The sequence below is a fragment of the Canis lupus genome, chromosome 17, assembly GCF_048164855.1.
Source record: "Canis lupus baileyi chromosome 17, mCanLup2.hap1, whole genome shotgun sequence".
Lineage (NCBI taxonomy): Eukaryota > Metazoa > Chordata > Mammalia > Carnivora > Canidae > Canis > Canis lupus.
The window spans coordinates 23,788,535-23,807,249 of NC_132854.1; the positions used below are offsets into that span (position 1 = coordinate 23,788,535).

Here is an 18,715-nt window from a genome sequence, read left to right on the forward strand (position 1 = left end):
GTGGTGGGACTCACACAACCTGATAATTTTTTTTTTTCACAACCTGATAATTAATATGAAATGGCTCTGCCGTTCTGGCTTCTGTTCTTTTTGACGTAACATATTTCCTTTTTCACAATGTTTTTCTCCAGACATGGTTACAGTGGCATTATTCTGAGTTCTCTATATTAGTTTTGTTCTTAAAAAGTGTTCTGAAAATGCCAGAAACTCATGATATTAACTAAGGTTACAGGAACAAATAATTTAATGAATGCATTTAAAAAAAAAAAAAGAACTCATATTCAGCAAAGTTACACATATTTCTTTAACTTGGGACTTCTAAGAGACTTTAATGTGCTAATATGATTTCTGAATTTCTATGATAGTATGCAGGATTTCCCAAATGTATTTGCTCATAGATGTCTTATTGGAGTTATCTTGCAGAATACTTTTTCTTTGGAATGTTTTTATAAAATCCTGCCCTAAGTAATTAACTGTAGATCCTCTGGGTCTCCTTCTTAATCTAGGTAATGATTATAATTTTCTTTGGAAGATACAGGATCAGCTTAAAATTAGCTCCTTCTGAGTATTGAGAGTAGGACTTAGAATTCTCTTTTTTGTTTCTTTATTCAGAGCAAAATGTTTCCAGTAAGTTGGCCTACAAGAGAGCTATCATCTAATACCAGGAAGAGCTGCTATAATCCTATTCAGTCTTTGAGTTTATTCCTACTTTCAACCATAGAAGCAAACCCCCTCTGAGAGAGATTGTTTGTCCATATTTAGGATAACTTATTGATTTTTATTTACTTCTGTTAGGCAATTAAGAGGTTGTAGTGAGTTCACCATATTCACTTGTGGTAAGCAATGATGTAGTAATATACAATCCTACTCTTACTCAAATAACACCACAGAAGTCTGTTTCCTGTTTCTATGTATCTAACAATGAACTCTGCAAGATTTAAGAGCTATTTAATCCATGTGGCAAATCAGTGATTCCACATGGTTCTACCATGCCACCATGAGGCCTCAATGTTGGTTACAGAGGGGGAAGAGAATGCATAAGGAATGTAGTGGATATTTACACTGCCTCTTCTGTTCTTCAGTCCTCCTGGGTGAAAACAGAGAAAATGTAAGTTTAATGTAAATCTATGCACTAGCTAAGCATGTTTTCATGTATATTCTTTTTCGATTGGTGCTCAGTCATAGTCTGTGTACCCCTTCCTCTACAAGCTCTTAACAGTCGTTCATTTCTGTTGGTAACAGTAGTATCTGTCCTAAATGATTTTCTCACATTTGCAGGGATTTACATATTTATTTATTTATTCATGAGAGACAGAGAGAAAAGAGAGAGGCAGAGACACAGGCAGAGGGAGAAGCAGGTTCCATGCAGGGAGCCTGACGTGGGACTCTATCCCGGGCCTCCAGGATCACGCCCTGGGCTGAAGGCAGGTGCTAAACCGCTGGGCCGCCCAGGGATCCCCCATGATTTATTTTTCATTTGATCATTTGCCATGTCCAATCGTGAAATATGCACAATCCATACGGAAAGGGCTTTATTAGGAAGGAGCATCATCTATACTTTCAGTTTCCAGCCGGGAAACCAGTCACAATTAGAATTACATATAAACAAATCTACAAAACCATCAGGCAGTGTGACTCTCTCTTTCTTTCTTTCTTTCTTTCTTTCTTTCTTTCTTTCTTTCTTTCTTTCTTTTCTTTCTTTCTTTCTTTCTTTCTTTCTTTCTTTCTTTTTCTTTCTTTCTCTCTTTCTTTCTTTCTTTCTTTCTTTCTTTCTTTCTTTCTTTCTTCTTTCTTTCTCTTTCTTTTTTCTAAGATTCTATTTATTTATTGGAGAGAGAGTGTGAGAAAGCACAAGCAGAGGGTAGGAGCAGAGGGAGGAGAAGCAGGCTCTCCGCTGAGCCGGGAGCCTGATGTGGGGCACAATTCACCTAGGATCCCAACCATATTCTATTATATATTATGCTTTTGTCAACAAACCAGCCACTTTGCCATAAAATTACATATGAAAAGAATACGATCTTTGGTTGTCCTCCTTCTGCATACAATTTTTCACTCTTCATTCTAATCCTTTTCTACCCTTTCACTTCTATTAAATATCCTCATGGCATGTATTAGAAGCCAAATGCAAAGCAATGCTTAAACAGCATTTCACCATAAGAGCTACCTCTGCTCCAATAGAGAAAGTAAAATACTGAGTGACTATAAATCTAAGAACAGAGAATCGTTCCTGTTTATTCCACAGCCGATACAGGTCATTTTCTATCAGTTCCAATTTATATATCAGTTCTAATATATATGCTATTGTGTGATGATAAGAGAGAGCTATAATCTCTTGCTAAAGTATCTTTTTTAAACAAAGAACTTGGATCTTATTATCTCAAAATTCTTTCAGCTACAAAAATTCTCAGCTGTCCTCATGCTTTATCATTTCTAACAGCTTTTTTTTTCACTTACTAAAGTAGAAATTCTACTTTCTATTAGGTTTTTCTCATTTAATTGAGACTTGGTAACACTTTCTGACTGACAATATGGTTTAATAAGATATGATGTAATGGTACAATATATGAATAAAAGCCTCTGAATTTAGAAACCTGGTTCAAATTCCCTGTCAACCGCTTGCCAGTGGTGTGTCATCTGACAAATTATTTAACTTCTTAGCCTCGGTTTCCCCATCTAAAAAGTGGCAATAGTGTTAGTAACTTCTTAAAGGTGGATTAAATATTCAGGTGCTATGCACAATACTAGGTGGGTAATGCATATGTAGCACTACTACTAATAACATTAAATTTTCTTTTTTAAAATGAAGCACAGAGGCATGCAAAGTTGGCAGTTTGTAGAGTAGATTTTTGGAGCTTTTAGGGAGCCTGTGATAATATGTCACACATACAATGTGATCTATGGTTTAAAACATGCTTTTCCTTATTGTGCATCACAGAATGGACAAGCAAGGCAGCCATGGAAATTTTGATATCAATACTAAGTAGCTGCACATGAAAGAAAAGTCGGATTTTTATATGGATGTGATGCTTGTAATTGCAAGCTGCCTTTAATCAGGCATTCTTAGTTTGAGAAAATATATATAATCGTGGCACTTGTAATATAAATACTCTGTAATATTAAAAGGATATATAGCTTGAATACTTACCAAAGAGAATCAAAGTTATAGAGAAAATAGTCCCAATTAGTATTATATGGTACTTATTATTCAGCAGAAATAATTATATTCAAATCTCAACTATCCTTAATATTGGAGAGCAGAAAATAATATTGAGAATGCAGAGCTTTCTTATAGTAACTTTTAGCATTCTAGGGCCAGGGGTCTACACAGATACACTGTAAGTACAACAATATGTCACAACCAAATAAGCATCTACAAAAGTAAACTAATTATAAATATTTTTACTTTGACTTCACAACTGAACCTTCCTGAGATTACAATAGCTGTCTGAATGAAAAAGAGAAAAAATAGAGATATATGTGAATCAATGAATAAAAAAATTTAAGCAATTTTCTTAGTTTTAATTTTTTAATATGCTGGTTTTGAGTTTTTAAGATGTATTTATTAATATATATGTATATATCAGTATATATTTAAACATATATCACCATTAAGTTACTTTTTATTATAGTGTATATTTAATTCTGGATAAGAATATATGTCCTATACCATTCCAAGGAGATTAAGGACTTTTTAAAATGTTGACATTTACTCTTCATGATTTCAAATACACACTAAAAGACTCAGTATTGTCAGTTTAACTATTTGTGTCACCCATTTATGTTAGAGATGACTGTAATAAAGATTAATATTTCTGACAACTCATAAAAACATGTACTTTATATGTTTGTCGTCAAAATTTCCAAAGTGCCACCCACACTGAGCCTTCAATTTTGTCTTTCCTTCTTGTGGCTTTCTGACAGAATAAGGGAAAAATGAAATAAGGAAAGAAGAGGAAGGCTGGCTGCTGCTTTGCTTCCCTCAGCCTTTCTCTCTGCTTAGCTGGCATTTGTTCTATTTTTCAAGGGCAGTTCTGAAGCTACAGAAAAGTGAAAAAGACACATAATATTGTGGAAGTCCCATACTCTTTGTCTCCAGGTTTCAATCTGTGATTTGACTTTATTACTCTTGAATCTTTCATACCTCTAGTAATTGTTTGTTTATAGTAAATATGAAATGCCATATTTTTATTTTATGTTTCTGTTAAAGTGACAGTTAAACCTTAGCAATTATGTGATGTGTTTGCAACTGAATTGGTGTTCAACTCATGTTCTAATTGTTCAAATCATGTTCTACTACAAATCCGCAAATTTCATTATTTCTCACATCTAAAGCTTGCCTATGTGAAATCATACTCTTTCATTCTTATGGTTAATCTTTATATTAAGCATCCAAATGGATCTGTGGGAAAAGGAGAGGCTAATTATTTTATTTACATCTTATGGGCATTAATTAATTGGAGGTCTATACTTAAAATTAATGTAGTAAATACAGAAAAGGCGCTAAGACTATATGGGCTAAAGCCAAGGGAATTTAGCATTGTTTTCCACTTGTTATTGACAACACTTTTATGTTAGTCAAGATTTACAGTTACTTATGATCAACGACAAGAGCTATCCCAATCTAGGCCACCAAATCACACATGCTTCCAGAAATTTGCACAGAATAGAGTCAGGGAGAATTTAAGTATTTTCTACTTTCAATAGTCTCTTCTTTGTGGATTTTTCTATCTACAATACACACTTCTTAAACTGCAACTTCATGCTACTTTTAGCTAATTGCTTCATCTAACAGAACTAATAAAGCATTTGTCTATAGTTTTTAAATTTTAAGTTAATATTTGTAAGTATTTATAGAATAATTGCCTTATTGGTTTACTAAGTGAAGTTGTTCTAACTGCACTCTCTTGTTTTTTCCTGTTTCAAAACTTTCAAAAGCAATTACACAAATGTGAACTTACATACCTCTAGTTTATTACACTCTCTTTATAGTAGGATTAACCTAGGTAGAGGAATAAAGCTATGTTAGCAGATATCTTTCCAGTTTGGCAAAGCAATAAGTAGTGTAGGTGAATTTAATTTTTAAAAATCTAAAGCATCTTTGAAAATTAGAATTTTACAGAACCACCATCTTTACTATAATGTCCTTATCTCATTTGCTTAATTTTAAAATTATTTAAATTGCATTACTTGAAACAAAAAATCATAATAGTTATTCATAAAAGAATGCTTATCTAGGTTTACAGATTTCCTAAATTTTCACTTCATTCATATCCATCAGTATTTCATCAGTAAAGGTTTTATATCCTTTTTAAAAACCTGTTATGTTTTATCACTTTAAAAATTTTATATCTATGTATTTGATAATTACAAAGATACTTTAATTTCAAAAAGTATCTTTCATCTAAAGGAATAAAAATAACCTAATATTCTTTGAATTCTGTGGCATTTGGGGTGGAAAAATATCCAGAATTTCAAAATCTAAATCCAAATACAGAAAAATCATTCCATAGTATTTTTTAATTGCTGTGTTGTAGGCTACTTATTATTAATATCAGCTCAAAAAAGTTCATTTCTAATTACCTCCTGCAAGTTTTTTTTTTTTTTTCTATTGAAGACCTCAATTGACTGACACATTAAATTATGCATGATCAACTGAAAAGGATCAGTTCAAATTTTGGCACTCAGTCACCATCTGTGCTTTGTGCACTGACATATCTCACTTCACTTTCATGTTTGCTTTATAAATGGTGTGACGGTTAGGCTTTTCATAACGTTTGTTGTTCCATAAAATTAATTCTAGTGATGGTCATATTTTGAGAACATAAAGCTCCATTCAAGAAACTGAAGAATTTTGAAAATAAAAACTTCCATTAGTGTGGTGACTTAATTTCAAACATTTCTCAAGACAATCAATCCAGGTATAGAGTCAGCAGAAATTTTTCAGAACATATAATCTTGGGACCTAATTTCTGTTGCAATGCTACTTCCTTCAAAAAAGCCTTTAGTGGGATCTTCCATGTTATAAATGTGCATAGTTTCAAACTTTAAAGCAAATAAAAAGTAAAAACAATTCTCTCAATCCATTTATTAACAATTATTATCACTTTGTTAAACTTAAGAAGAGACAAATGCAAGACATACTGAACATTCAAGTCAAATATAGTAAATGTTGTGCATTGTAAAATAATCTTTAAGATTATCAGTAAAGTATTTGTATACATTCATCTGGAATAATAAATAAATGACTTTATTATTGTCGTGTACCCTGAGATATAGCATGGATCTAAATCTTTGGCACACATATTTTACTCTAACCCACATCCCAAATATTTTCCCCAAATAATAGCAAATGTAATTTCTACAGTCTTTGTCTATAATGGCCCTCATTTTTAGAGTGAAATTCTGTGAATTATTCATGTTACCTATCTTACTTGCATGTTCAAAGGAGTGATTTGTCTTTTGTTTTTCAACTACAATTGTTAAAATAATCCTTTCATATTAAATAAATTTTTAAAAAATCTGGCCTAGATAAACTGTCACATTCCCACAAAATACTTTCTGTAGTCCAAAGATAACTTCTAGAAAGTTTTAGAAATTATTTTCTAGTTTTATTAGTCTCCAAGTTTTTTCCCTTAATGTTCACTTCATTAGATTCAGGAAAAATATGACCAAAAGTTCTTAATAGCAAAAATCTTTCTACTTTTAAAATGTTCCCAGAAAAAAAGAGGCACAAAGTCAAAAGGAAGAAAAATGAACTAATTTTCTTGGCAATCAAATGAGTATTTGGAACCAAGGATTAAATGAAGTAAAATTCTGGTTACACCTCCCCTTCTTTTCCTGAAAGTAAATAGACATTGAACTATTTTAAAACTGTTACAAAACCAAAGGTTATAAAAGTTTTACGTTTTCACCTTGACATTTCCTATTGATAGTAACTTCGAAAAAAAAAGTTGTCTTTCAAAATTTACTACACCATTGTTAGGATTATGTGATTTACAATAAAGAAGAGAGAAAAGTAATCAATTCAAAGCCAAATACTTTTCTCTGATACCCTTTCTTACGTTTCTTCTAAAAACACTGTACTTAATATTTTATTTTTATCCAGGTATACACTATGCTAACTTTCTAATGGCCAGTTTTTATTTTTTATTTTTTTTCACCAGATACATTTGCTTTGGTTCCCTTAAAAGTTTGGTATTTAATCAAGATTTGGCCTTCGATCAACATCTTCTCTTACTGAGAGATTTAATCTAGGCATATGTTTCTCTAACAACTACCTATAGAACATTAAAAATATACTTCTAACATGGATATTTTTACAAACTTATATAGACAACTACATCTCCATCTAAATAGTTTCCCATGTATAGTGATTACAGATACTATTTGTAGGAAACATTTGTGATGTATGACAGCTTCAAAACATAATCCTGTGTATTTACCCAACCACACAATGAAGCAGCTATTGGAATTTGCTTTTGGCAGATAATAATATTATTCAATATTTCTCATAGCCCTGGTGCTATTTTAACTATCACCTTTCTTATATCATTTAATCTTCACAATCATTGTATCTAGTAGGTAACGTTATTATCCCATTTTTACATTGGTTGTAACTTTAGCATAGAGAAATTGAGTTATTTGTTAAAAGTGACACAGTGGAAGGCTTGCTACTTTTGTTAATCAATCTGATAGTTGTTTTATTACAAACGCTGTACCTTATACTTACACTATACTGACCCGCACAGGCCCTCAATTCAATCTAATAAAATATACCTTCATATTTTCCTCACCACCATCTTTTTATCCTATATTTAAAATTTTTATTCTAACACCATAGAAATAATTCTAACATATGCATGGCTTACCTCTGTCTTATATGTAGCATTTAATTTTTGATATATTCTGCCAATATTCTCTTAATAGTTTCCACTTTTGTTGCTTTCTTTGAGTCAGCACTGCTACTGCTTAAATCCATCTTTTCACACTGGGACTAAAGCAATAATCTCTTCTAAATTGTCTTGTTGCCATTATTAGAAACCCTTTCTAAACTGCTCCATACTCTCTGAATCAAAACACTTAAAAAGTCTTATAGAAGCATATTACTGAAGTATTCTAATATTTTAGTAACTTTTCATCTCACATTATTTTATAGGACGATATGACTTTCTCCTTCCTATCATTTCAAACACATAGTCTATTTTTAACTCTTCTGCTTATCATAACAACTTATACAGACTTAACTAAATGAAATATCTTAATCCATGACTCCAGTCTTTTGCACATGCTGGTGTCCCTCCAACTGGAATGAACTTTTTTTTTTTTAAGATTTTATTTATTTACATAAGAGAGAGAGAGAGAGAGCATGAGCAGAGGGGAGAAGCAGAGGGACAGGGTTAAGAAAACTCCGTGCTCAGCAACTTGCAGTTCCGTTCCAGGACCCTGAGATCACCACCCGAGTCAAAATCAAGAGTCAGATGTTCAATTGACTGAGCAGCCCAGGTGCCCCTGGAATGAACTCCTATACCTAGGGTGCATCTACTAATCTCTCTGTTCTGCCATCCTTGATCATAATTCCAATTATAATTGATCATTTTCACCTTTGTTTATCATTGCATCTTTATGCCAAGCAGTGTTTTGGTGCTATATATCCACATGTTACCCATATTTAAAAATATATTTGAGTATATGTGAATATATATTTTATATATATCATATGATATATATTTTATATACGTATATTACATATATTACATATGTATTATACACATTTTATATATACATATACTTTTTACATATATTTAACATATTTATATGTCGAGCATATATGTTCATATATATGTTCAATATATATTTCAATTATAGTACTTAAGATAATCTATCACAATAATTCGTTAATATACTTCCCATTTAAATATGATCTACATTGTGAAGTAGAATCATAGGACTTACTACGGGGAGCAAAGAAAATGGAAAATTTAAGAGTTACTTTCAGAATTACAAGTTTGGATGACCAATTGTCCCTGAAATTATTTGAGTTAGTAAGAAGAGGCAGAGAAACCAATTTGGATGGATTTTTAATTTTACTTATACTTCATTTTGCTCTGATATATTGCTGAAGTTTAACTATAATCATTAGCTCAAAAACAATTTCTTTATAAGACACAAAGTCATTTGTGTACTTTGATTAAAACTACATTTTAAGGAAAACATTTAAAAGAAGAAAAGACTAAAATTAAATATTAGAAAATTCTTATGTGAGCCATTTCCACACAGAGTTTAATTGTGTATGCAATAATTGGTTATTGAAAGTTATGTATACCATAGGCATTAGATGAAGAAAGATATAAATTTAGACAAAAAGGGGAAAAAACATTGTTTTTAAAATGTTGCCATGCATGTCATCTATATACTCATGGTTTTGAAATCATATTCAACAAATTAAAATGCTGTTTTGGTATAGTTGCCATGAGGCCACTTTAATAACAATCATTTCATGTTCATGGTACACTTAGTAAAGAGAGACAGTCTAGATTTTGTAATTTTATTTTATTTTTTTATTTTTTTTAGATTTTGTAATTTTATTTTTTTTAATTTATTTTTATTGGTGTTCAATTTGCCAACATACAGAATAACACCCAGTGCTCATCCCGTCGAGTGCCCCCCTCAGTGCCCATCACCCATTCACCCCCACCCCCCGCTCTCCTCCCCTTCCACCACCCCTAGTTCGTTTCCCAGAGTTAGGAGTCTTTATGTTCTGTCTCCCTTTCTGATATTTCCCACACATTTCTTCTCCCTTCCCTTCTATTCCCTTTCACTATTATTTATATTCCCCAAATGAATGAGAACATATAATGTTTGTCTTTCTCCGATTGACTCATTTCACTCAGCATAATACCCTCCAGTTCCATCCACGTCAAAGCAAATGGTGGGCATTTGTCATTTCTAATGGCTGAGTAATATTCCATTGTATACATAAACCACATCTTCTTTAGCCATTCATCTTTCGATGGACACCTAGGCTCCTTCCACAGTTTGGCTATTGTGGACATTGCTGCTAGAAACATTGGGGTGCAGGTGTCCCAGTGTTTCATTACACCTATATCTTTGAGGTAAATCCCCAACAGTGCAATTGCTGGGTCGTGGGGCAGATCTATTTTTAACCCTTTGAGGAACCTCCACACAGTTTTCCAGAGTGGCTGCACCAGTTCACATTCCCACCAACAGTGTAAGAGGGTTCCCTTTTCTCCGCATCCTCTCCAACATTTGTGGTTTCCTGCCTTGTTAATTTTCCCCATTCTCACTGGTGTGAGGTGGTATCTCATTGTGGTTTTGATTTGTATTTCCCTGATGGCAAGTGATGCAGAGCATTTTCTCATGTGCGTGTTGGCCATGTCTAGGTCTTCCTCTGTGAGATTTCTCTTCATGTCTTTGGCCATTTCATGATTGGATTGTTTGTTTCTTTGGTGTTGAGTTTAATAAGTTCTTTATAGATCTTGGAAACTAGCCCTTTATCTGATATGTCATTTGCAGATATCTTCTTCCATTCTGTGGATTGTCTTTGAGTTTTGTTGACTGTATCCTTTGCTGTGCAAAAGCTTCTTATCTTGATGAAGTCCCAATAGTTCATTTTTGCTTTTGTTTCTTTTGCCTTCTTGGATGTATCTTGCAAGAAGTTACTGTGGCTGAGTTCAAAAAGGGTGTTGCCTGTGTTCTCCTCTAGGATTTTGATGGAATCTTGTCTCACACTTAGATCTTTCATCCATTTTGAGTTTATCTTTGTGTTTGGTGAAAGAGAGTGGTCTAGTTTTTTTTTTTTTTTTAATATTTATTTATTTATTTATTTATTTATTTATTTATTTATTTATTTATTATAGTCACAGAGAGAGAGAGAGAGAGGCAGAGACACAGGCAGAGGGAGAAGCAGGCTCCATGCACCGGGAGCCCGATGTGGGATTCGATCCCGGGTCTCCAGGATCGCGCCCGGGCCAAAGGCAGGCGCCAAACTGCTGCGCCACCCAGGGATCTCCGAGAGTGGTCTAGTTTCAATCTGCATGTGGATGTCCAATTTTGTAATTTTAATCAATTTTTTCAACTTTACTAAATTTACAAGTGAAAGAAGATAAGGGAGTAAAACTATAAAAGGATACACTTAATAATAATAGTAGTTGAAATTCCTCAGATGAGACATAAAACATAATTTTAAAAGTTAATGAACTTCAAACAAGAAAATTACGAAATAAACAATGTTTAAGAATATTAGAAGCAAACAAATGGCACAACAGTTAGGAAATCACAAAAAAAACAAATCAGGAAAGTGAATTATGCATTTGCTTTGCACTCTTGATCACCCCTAGCTCCTTAAAATAGTTTCTACAACTGTAAAATGAAAGGACTGAGTTAGATGGTAGTAAGAGTATTTTAGTCCTAAAATTTCATTACTATGATAATAGACACCATTTCAGGAGCATAAACCAAGTGTTTCACATACATGACTACATTTAAGCTTCATTACAAACTCTAAAGGAGTTTTTCTGTATAATAAAAAACATAAAATTAAATTTCAGAAAGTTATGTCTCCAGATGAGAGCAAGAATCCAAACAAAATCAGACTTTAAAGCAATGAGCCTTATTTTAAGAATTTGTGGGTTTTGAGGTATGTAATACTGAGTCAAAAATGATAAAGATAGAATGGGGTTAAAATCCATGTAGTAACCCAGTCAACATGTATTAAATACTTAGTATGAGGAACCCATCATGTTTGCTCTAAGCTAAAGATTTTTAAAAGTTTGTATAAAGTTATCTTCATTATTTACTATTTTATTAGCATATTCTTTTTTACTTTTTGGTTGTTTAAAAATATTTTCAACATCTACAGAATGGATAAAGATGATGTCTGAGTAACTACTCATTAATAGCACACACCTACAAGATAGCAAATGATCAAATGAATGGAAAATACATATAGTAACTTTCAGTATCATTTTAAGCCAGAGCTATAATACCCACTTTTCTCCCCCAGCACTGGAGAGGGAACAAGGAGCAATATATTTTTTTCTTGATTGTACTTCTAATCAAGCAAGTCACTTTATTTTTTTGCAATTACTTTTTCTCTCACATATGATAAAGGGATTAGAGTATGTTATCACTGATATTTCTATGCATTTTTGACATATGGCCACAAACTATTCCTTTTCCAGGGGAGCAGTGATGCTGAAAATATTTAGAATATTTCACGGAAATTTATTTCATGGTGAAAAATGTATGCAGAATTCAGAGTTAAAAAGTTAACATTTTCTAAAGTCTTTTTTGTTGTTGTTCTAAAGTGATTCTGATTCATAGAAGATGATAAAGCATAAAATTTTTCTCAAAGTGATTGATCTGCAAGACACAGATTAGGAAATGATGTTTCTAATTCCCCCCTTTTTTTAAGATTTTATGTATTTATTCATAAGAAACACAAAGAGAGGCAGAGTGAGAAGCAGGCTTCTTGCGTGGAGCCTGATGTGGGACTTGATTCCAGGACGCTGAGATCACACACTGAGCCGAAGGCAGACACTCAGCCTGAGCCACCCAGGTAGCCCCTAATTCCTGTTTTCTTTAGCTAATTAGCACACATATGGAACAGAAAGATTCATTCCAAATTATACAGGAAATCTAAATGAGATGTGTGTAATTTTTTTAAAAAATTAATTAAACTTACATGTTGTTTATAATTTTGATCTCTCCCAGATTAAATTCTTTCAAAGAATCTAAGAAAAGTGAATTATATTAAAACTCATCACAACTAAAAGCCAATACCTGCTTATTTGTTTTGTTTTATAAAAGATGGATATAATTTAACGAATATTTTAGGAAAGCTTATAAATATTTCTAAAGGAGATAATAATTGCAACATTTACTGAATCTGGGAGGGTTTTTTTTTTTTTTTTAAGCATTAGGTAATCAAAGCTAATATTTGGTGGACAAAAACAATGAAAAAGGAAACAGACTCTACTACTAATACTTGAAAGTATTAGATGCTTTATATTTGATTCCTCAGCCATTGGTCATTTGCCCCCCCTTTTTTTTCACTTTTGAAGTTTTGGCTTAATGTTCTGGAATCTCATGTCAACTAGCTTAATACAGAATCCTTCCCCCCATGCATAGTAGATCACTAATGATTGCATCTTCACAAAGAATACAGTGTTTTATATGTGTGAATGTAAAGTGATTCTCTAGAAGATCAAAAATCACTTATCTTATTAAAGATATTTATAGGGAAAAAAGATAAGAGCTACAGTCCAAATTGATTCAGTTTAAATATGATTTTAATAAATGCAACATTTAAATCCCATGTAAATATTTCTCACTAAATCCTAATGTGCATACACTGTGTGAGTACAACAGACAAATAATTTACTTATACCATTTTATGAAATGTAACCTCTAAAAGTTGTTTTTGACATGAAAGCATTGGTCATATTTTGATACTACTTCATTACGCTTTAATTAGTATATATAAAGCATATAAGGTTTATAAAACAATTTAACAATTTAATCTTGGAAGACAAATTTTTGTACTATGTTGTAACATTATTTATTATGCAGATTTAATTAAAACTTACTATTTTACAGTCAATTTATCTCTTCAAATACCAATTTTATGCTGTATAAAAGTCCTCACAAACAGGAAAAGTTTTAGGATTTGTTCCATTGTCTTAGTAGTCAAAAATAAAATACTGAACAGTATATCACAAAAGACTTTTATTATGTGCTTTTACATTGGTGAATGAGTAATAATAATAACAACAGATAATTGAAATGATTTATTTCTTCAATTAGAAGTCACACATATTTTTTCAAATTGAAAACGTCTAGCCAACTGTATTTTCCATCTACCAACGCTGTGTTAGATAACCAAAGAGAATATAAGACTTACTGGAGAAAATTTGTGAAATTACCAGTGTAAAGATGTGATAATCACAGTGCAGTTCTGGAAAAAAAACTAAATAAACAATAGGATACCGTCTTGGAGATGAAAAAAAAAATGTCCAAGAGATGCCCAATAATTACAGAAAAGATCTAGTGGAGGTGGTCTCTAATGAACGTAGAGAAGGAAATCCATGTTAGCTATAGAAGTCAAGAGCAATATAACAGACGGAGGAATAACACCATGGCAGTTTTTCTGTGGGAGAATGGGAAAGTTTTAAGAGGCCCAAGTGATAAAATTAATGAGGAGAATAAAATGTGGAGTCTGCACTAGATCTAGCAGGTATTTGGTATTTGAAGTAAAGGTCTGCGAAAGAAAATGTGGAACAGCTGGTCATGTATTTTTAAACAAAATATTAAAAGATAAATCTCACGGAAAGGGAGAACAGACTTCGTGAGAAACAGCAATCTAAAAATTTCCAAAGGAGATTTCATGTGTTAATAAAGTTTTCAGATTAATTGTTATTGTATTAAGGACTCTGAAACCTCTTGGAGCCAGTATTCTTTTCTGAAACTCTCAAAGAAAATTATCTTTGGAGGGGAACATGTGTTTATTTAGCTTTACATGCAGCTTTCATGTTGGCACTCACTTGCTCAAATATCTTCAAAGATTAGTGCTTCCTGAAAGATAGAGTAAAATTTTTCTAACATGTGTTTGAACTCCTTAATAAATGGCCCAATGTTATATTTTTAAAGAGCATTTACATTTTTTATGAGCTCTTTAAACCAAGCTGAACTCACTAGATGCAGCTTCAACCAACATTCCTTATACATTTCCTTTCCAGATCATGCAAAATTCCCTCCTCTTTGCTTGTTTTATTTCCATTCATCCTTCAGATTCTGTAACACTGATAAGTTTTCCCTGATTATTCCAAGGAACATACACTAAGCTCTTCTTTTTCAAAAATTTAATAGTGCTTATTTAGCCTAGAGAAATATAAGATTTGCAAACTGCCATATTTTAAAAGTTACTTTAATGCATTTTCCCAACAAAACAACAATATGCTGTGGCTTATTTATTGTAATATATTATCAGTTATAAATTTCATCAGAGGATTACAGAATACTCCCCTTGCCCCTGATTTTACCACAATACGAGGGCTCCAGTATAATAACAAGAATTATACCTGAGTTGTAAGGCAGATCCCACTCAGTGATTAGAGGCCTGGAACTTTTAGTTCTTCTCCTGACTTCTAGGGAGGGAAAAAGCTGAAGGTTGAATTACTCATCATTGCTCAATTTAATCAGGCAAGCCTATATAATGAAGCCTCCATAAACACCTAAAGAATGAGTTTGGACAGCTCCTTGGTTGGTGAACACGTGGAGGTGTCAGAAAGATGGTTCCATGGAGAGTGTCCAGAAGCTCTCCACTCCTTCCCCACACTTTAACCTGTGCATCTTTTCTATCTGGCTATTCCTGACTGGTCCTTTTATACTAAACTGGAAATCTAATAAGTAAAACATTTCTCTCAGTTCTGTGAGCCACTCCAGCAAATTAGTCTACTCTAGGAGGAGGTTGTAGGAACAGAAAGACAGGGAAGAGCCTGAGCTTGAGACTGGGATATGAAGTTTGGTGGAGGGCAGTCTTGTAGGACTCAGCCCTCAACCTGTGGAATATGTTTCAGTCCTTCTGTAGGTGGTGCCAGAACTGAGTTGAATTATTGAACACCGTGGGGTTCCATCCAAGAATTGTTTGGTGTTGGGTGGCATGCCCCCCAACCACACACATGTTGGAACTGGGTCCAGAAACCCAAAATATGAAGAGACAGACATAGCCAACATTCCAGTAGTTTCTTTGGGAATCCCTTCTAGGTACTCTCCCCTACAAAAATAAGTACTATCTTGACATCTAGGACAATAAATGAGTTTCTTTGCCTTCTTCTTTAAAAAAAATATTTTATTTAAATTCAATTTGCCAATATATGGTATAACACCCAGTGCTCATCCCATCAAGTGCCCTCTTTAGTCTCCATCACCCAGTTACCACATCCCCCTGCCCTTCTTCTCTTCTGCAATCCTTTGTTTTTGCCTTCTTTTTTGATAAGCTGTGTTAATTGGTGCTGTTTTTAGGTGTTGGTTTATTTTACCCAACATATCAAAATTACTGATTTAATAAAGTTTTATAGTATTATTAACATTTTTGATATCTCCATGGCCTATATTGACATATTCTTCTTTATTTCTAATATTAGTAATTTCTGTTTTCCTTATATTTTTTTCTGCATTAGTTCTAGCTAGTGGTTTATGAATTTTATTCATCTTTCAAAAAACCAGCATTTAAATTTTTCTTTCTTTAGTTTCCTTTTGTTCTCCATGTTATTTTTATTTATACATATATGAATAAATATATAAATAAGTTTTATTTATACATATTTTTATTTACACATATCCTTTGGTTTGATTTGCTTTTTTTAAAAATAATAATGGCAGCTTAAATTCTTGAATTTTGGTTGGTCTTCCTATTAGTATGTTCACTTAGGGCTAAATATTTTCTTTTAAACATTGTTTTAACTGTATTTCACAAGATTTGATGTGTCATATCTTTCTTATCTCTCAGTCAGACCATGCACTTATTTCTAGTATGATCTTGTATTTGACCTTGGGTTATTTAGATGTGCATTAGTTCATTTCAAATTGTTAGCATTTATTATTTAATATTAATGTTACCATGGCCAGAGGATATACTCTTTTTTTCTTTAAAAATAATTTTAGAGTTTTTTATATTTAAATGATCCAACCTTTAGTTTTGCTTAAATGTTGTGAGCAAGCACATCTCTTCGAATGATTATAAGAGGAAGAGATTTGAATTAAAAATAGGGACTTGGATTCCTGGGTGGCTCAGTCAGTTAAGCATCTGCCTTTAGCTCAGGTCATGATCCCAGGGACCTGGGATGGAGCCCCGTGTTGGGCTCCTTGCTCAGCAGGGTGTCTGCTTCCCTGCTGCCTCTGCCTGCCACTCCCCCTGCTTGTATGCTCTCTCTCTGTCAAATAAATAAATAAATAATCTTTTTAAAAAGTTCTTAAAAAATAATATTGTGATCTAGTTCACCCAATTATTCCATTTTTTTTTCTTTCTTGTTTTTCCTGGGTCATAAGAAGCCCCAAATGGCTAGGTGGCAGTTTGAAATGTCCAGTTTATTGGAAATTTTTTGAGCCCCAGTAGAATTTTTTCCTTTAGGAATTAAGATTCTAAACAACAGAGGCTCAAAGTATAAAGGTTGGAAGTAAAGATTTTGCATATTTGTGGTTATGAGAAGTAGTGCTCCCACTTCTACCCTCTACTCTGTAGTTTCTGGATCCACATATTCTAGCAATGGGAGAAACAGCACTAAGAAATGTTTATTACATGAAACCATATAACAAATCCTATGATACAGAGACTTAAAGTTGTAAGGTTTGTCTCCCTGCTGGCTCCCTGAGTCTTCTAGAATCTATTCCATTTCTCTCTGAGACCTGTTATTACTTCTCCATAAGAAACAAGACAAAATCAGTTAATCTTCCCATGAATCATCCCATTGTCTGATGTCCTTTTCTGTAAAATGAGTTTATTGTTCAGAAACAAAATTGTATACACTTGGGTGGCTAAGTTGGTTAAATGTTTGACTCTTGATTTTGGCACAGGTTGTGATCTCAGGGTTGTGAGATCGAGCTGCACATCAGACTATGTGCTGGATGTGAAGCCTACTTAAGATTCTTTCCCTCTCCCTCTGCCTCTTCCCCTCTAAAAAGAAAAAGAAGAAGAAAGAAGAAAGAAAAGAAAGAAAGAAAGAAAAGAAAGAAAGAAAGAAAGAAAGAAAGAAAGAAAGAAAGAAAGAAAGAAAGAAAGAAAGAAAGAAAGAAAGAGAAAGAAAGAAAGAAAGAAAGAAAGAAAGAAAGAGAAAGAAAGAAAGAAAGAAAGAAAGAAAGAGAAAGAAGAAAGAAAGAAAGAAAGAAAGAAATAAAGAAAGAAAGAAAGAAAGAAAGAAAGAAAGAGAAAGAAAGAAAGAAAGAAAGAAAATTGTATGGTATGTAGTGGTAATTAAGATATTCTGGGATTCCACAGTGGTGCTGTCAAAAGTATGGTGGACAGAGATAGTAAATCCATCCCCACTATAAGCACTGATTTCAGTGAAGACATATTGTCATAGCCACCATGATGTATATATAGTCCAATGAAAATTACTACCTACTATTACTATATAGATGTCATATCAGGTGTAGAACATTATTCTCAGGGCCTTGACCACCCTGCACTGAGTTAAGATATACAGGAGTCCATTATCACCTGGTGTCAACAAATGATGCAGAATTATCTTTGAATCAAGTTCAATGTTTTGTTATTCAATGATCTAGATCTTGAGAATAACCCACAGGCCATTAATGTGAGTGGAGTCAAAGGTGACACTTCTGTGACAAGGAGGAATACTGGGAAATGAGACACCAGGTCAAACAATCAACTGTACCTTTATAACCTCCTTGAAGGATCTAGTTTTTCTAATTCCACTTGATGAGTGCTATGGTCTGACAGAAATTTGACCAGGTGGATCAGACAACCTCAATTTATGACAATGTTTTAGTAATCATAGTCATTTGATGTCCCAATTCAAATATTAAACCTCTGTTAGATCTCAGTAGCAAGCCAAGATCTATTTCCATGAGAATTATTTCCTGAAATGTATATGGATTTGCTCCAAAAATCTAGGGCCTGTACTGTTGTTTTTCCTATTGATGTTTGACTCATTCCCTATATATTATCCTGATCTGA

General features: G+C 33.0%; 1 long non-coding RNA gene across 1 annotated transcript in view; it reads left to right on the forward strand.

The window, feature by feature from the left end:
• Nucleotides 1–977: 977 nt before the first annotated feature.
• The window catches only part of LOC140608328 (uncharacterized), an 86,947-nt gene continuing 69,209 nt past the window's right edge, over nt 978–18,715 (forward strand). The window contains exon 1 of the long non-coding RNA XR_012010344.1: nt 978–1,108. This is a non-coding gene — a long non-coding RNA (uncharacterized lncRNA). The remainder of the gene's footprint in view (nt 1,109–18,715) is intronic.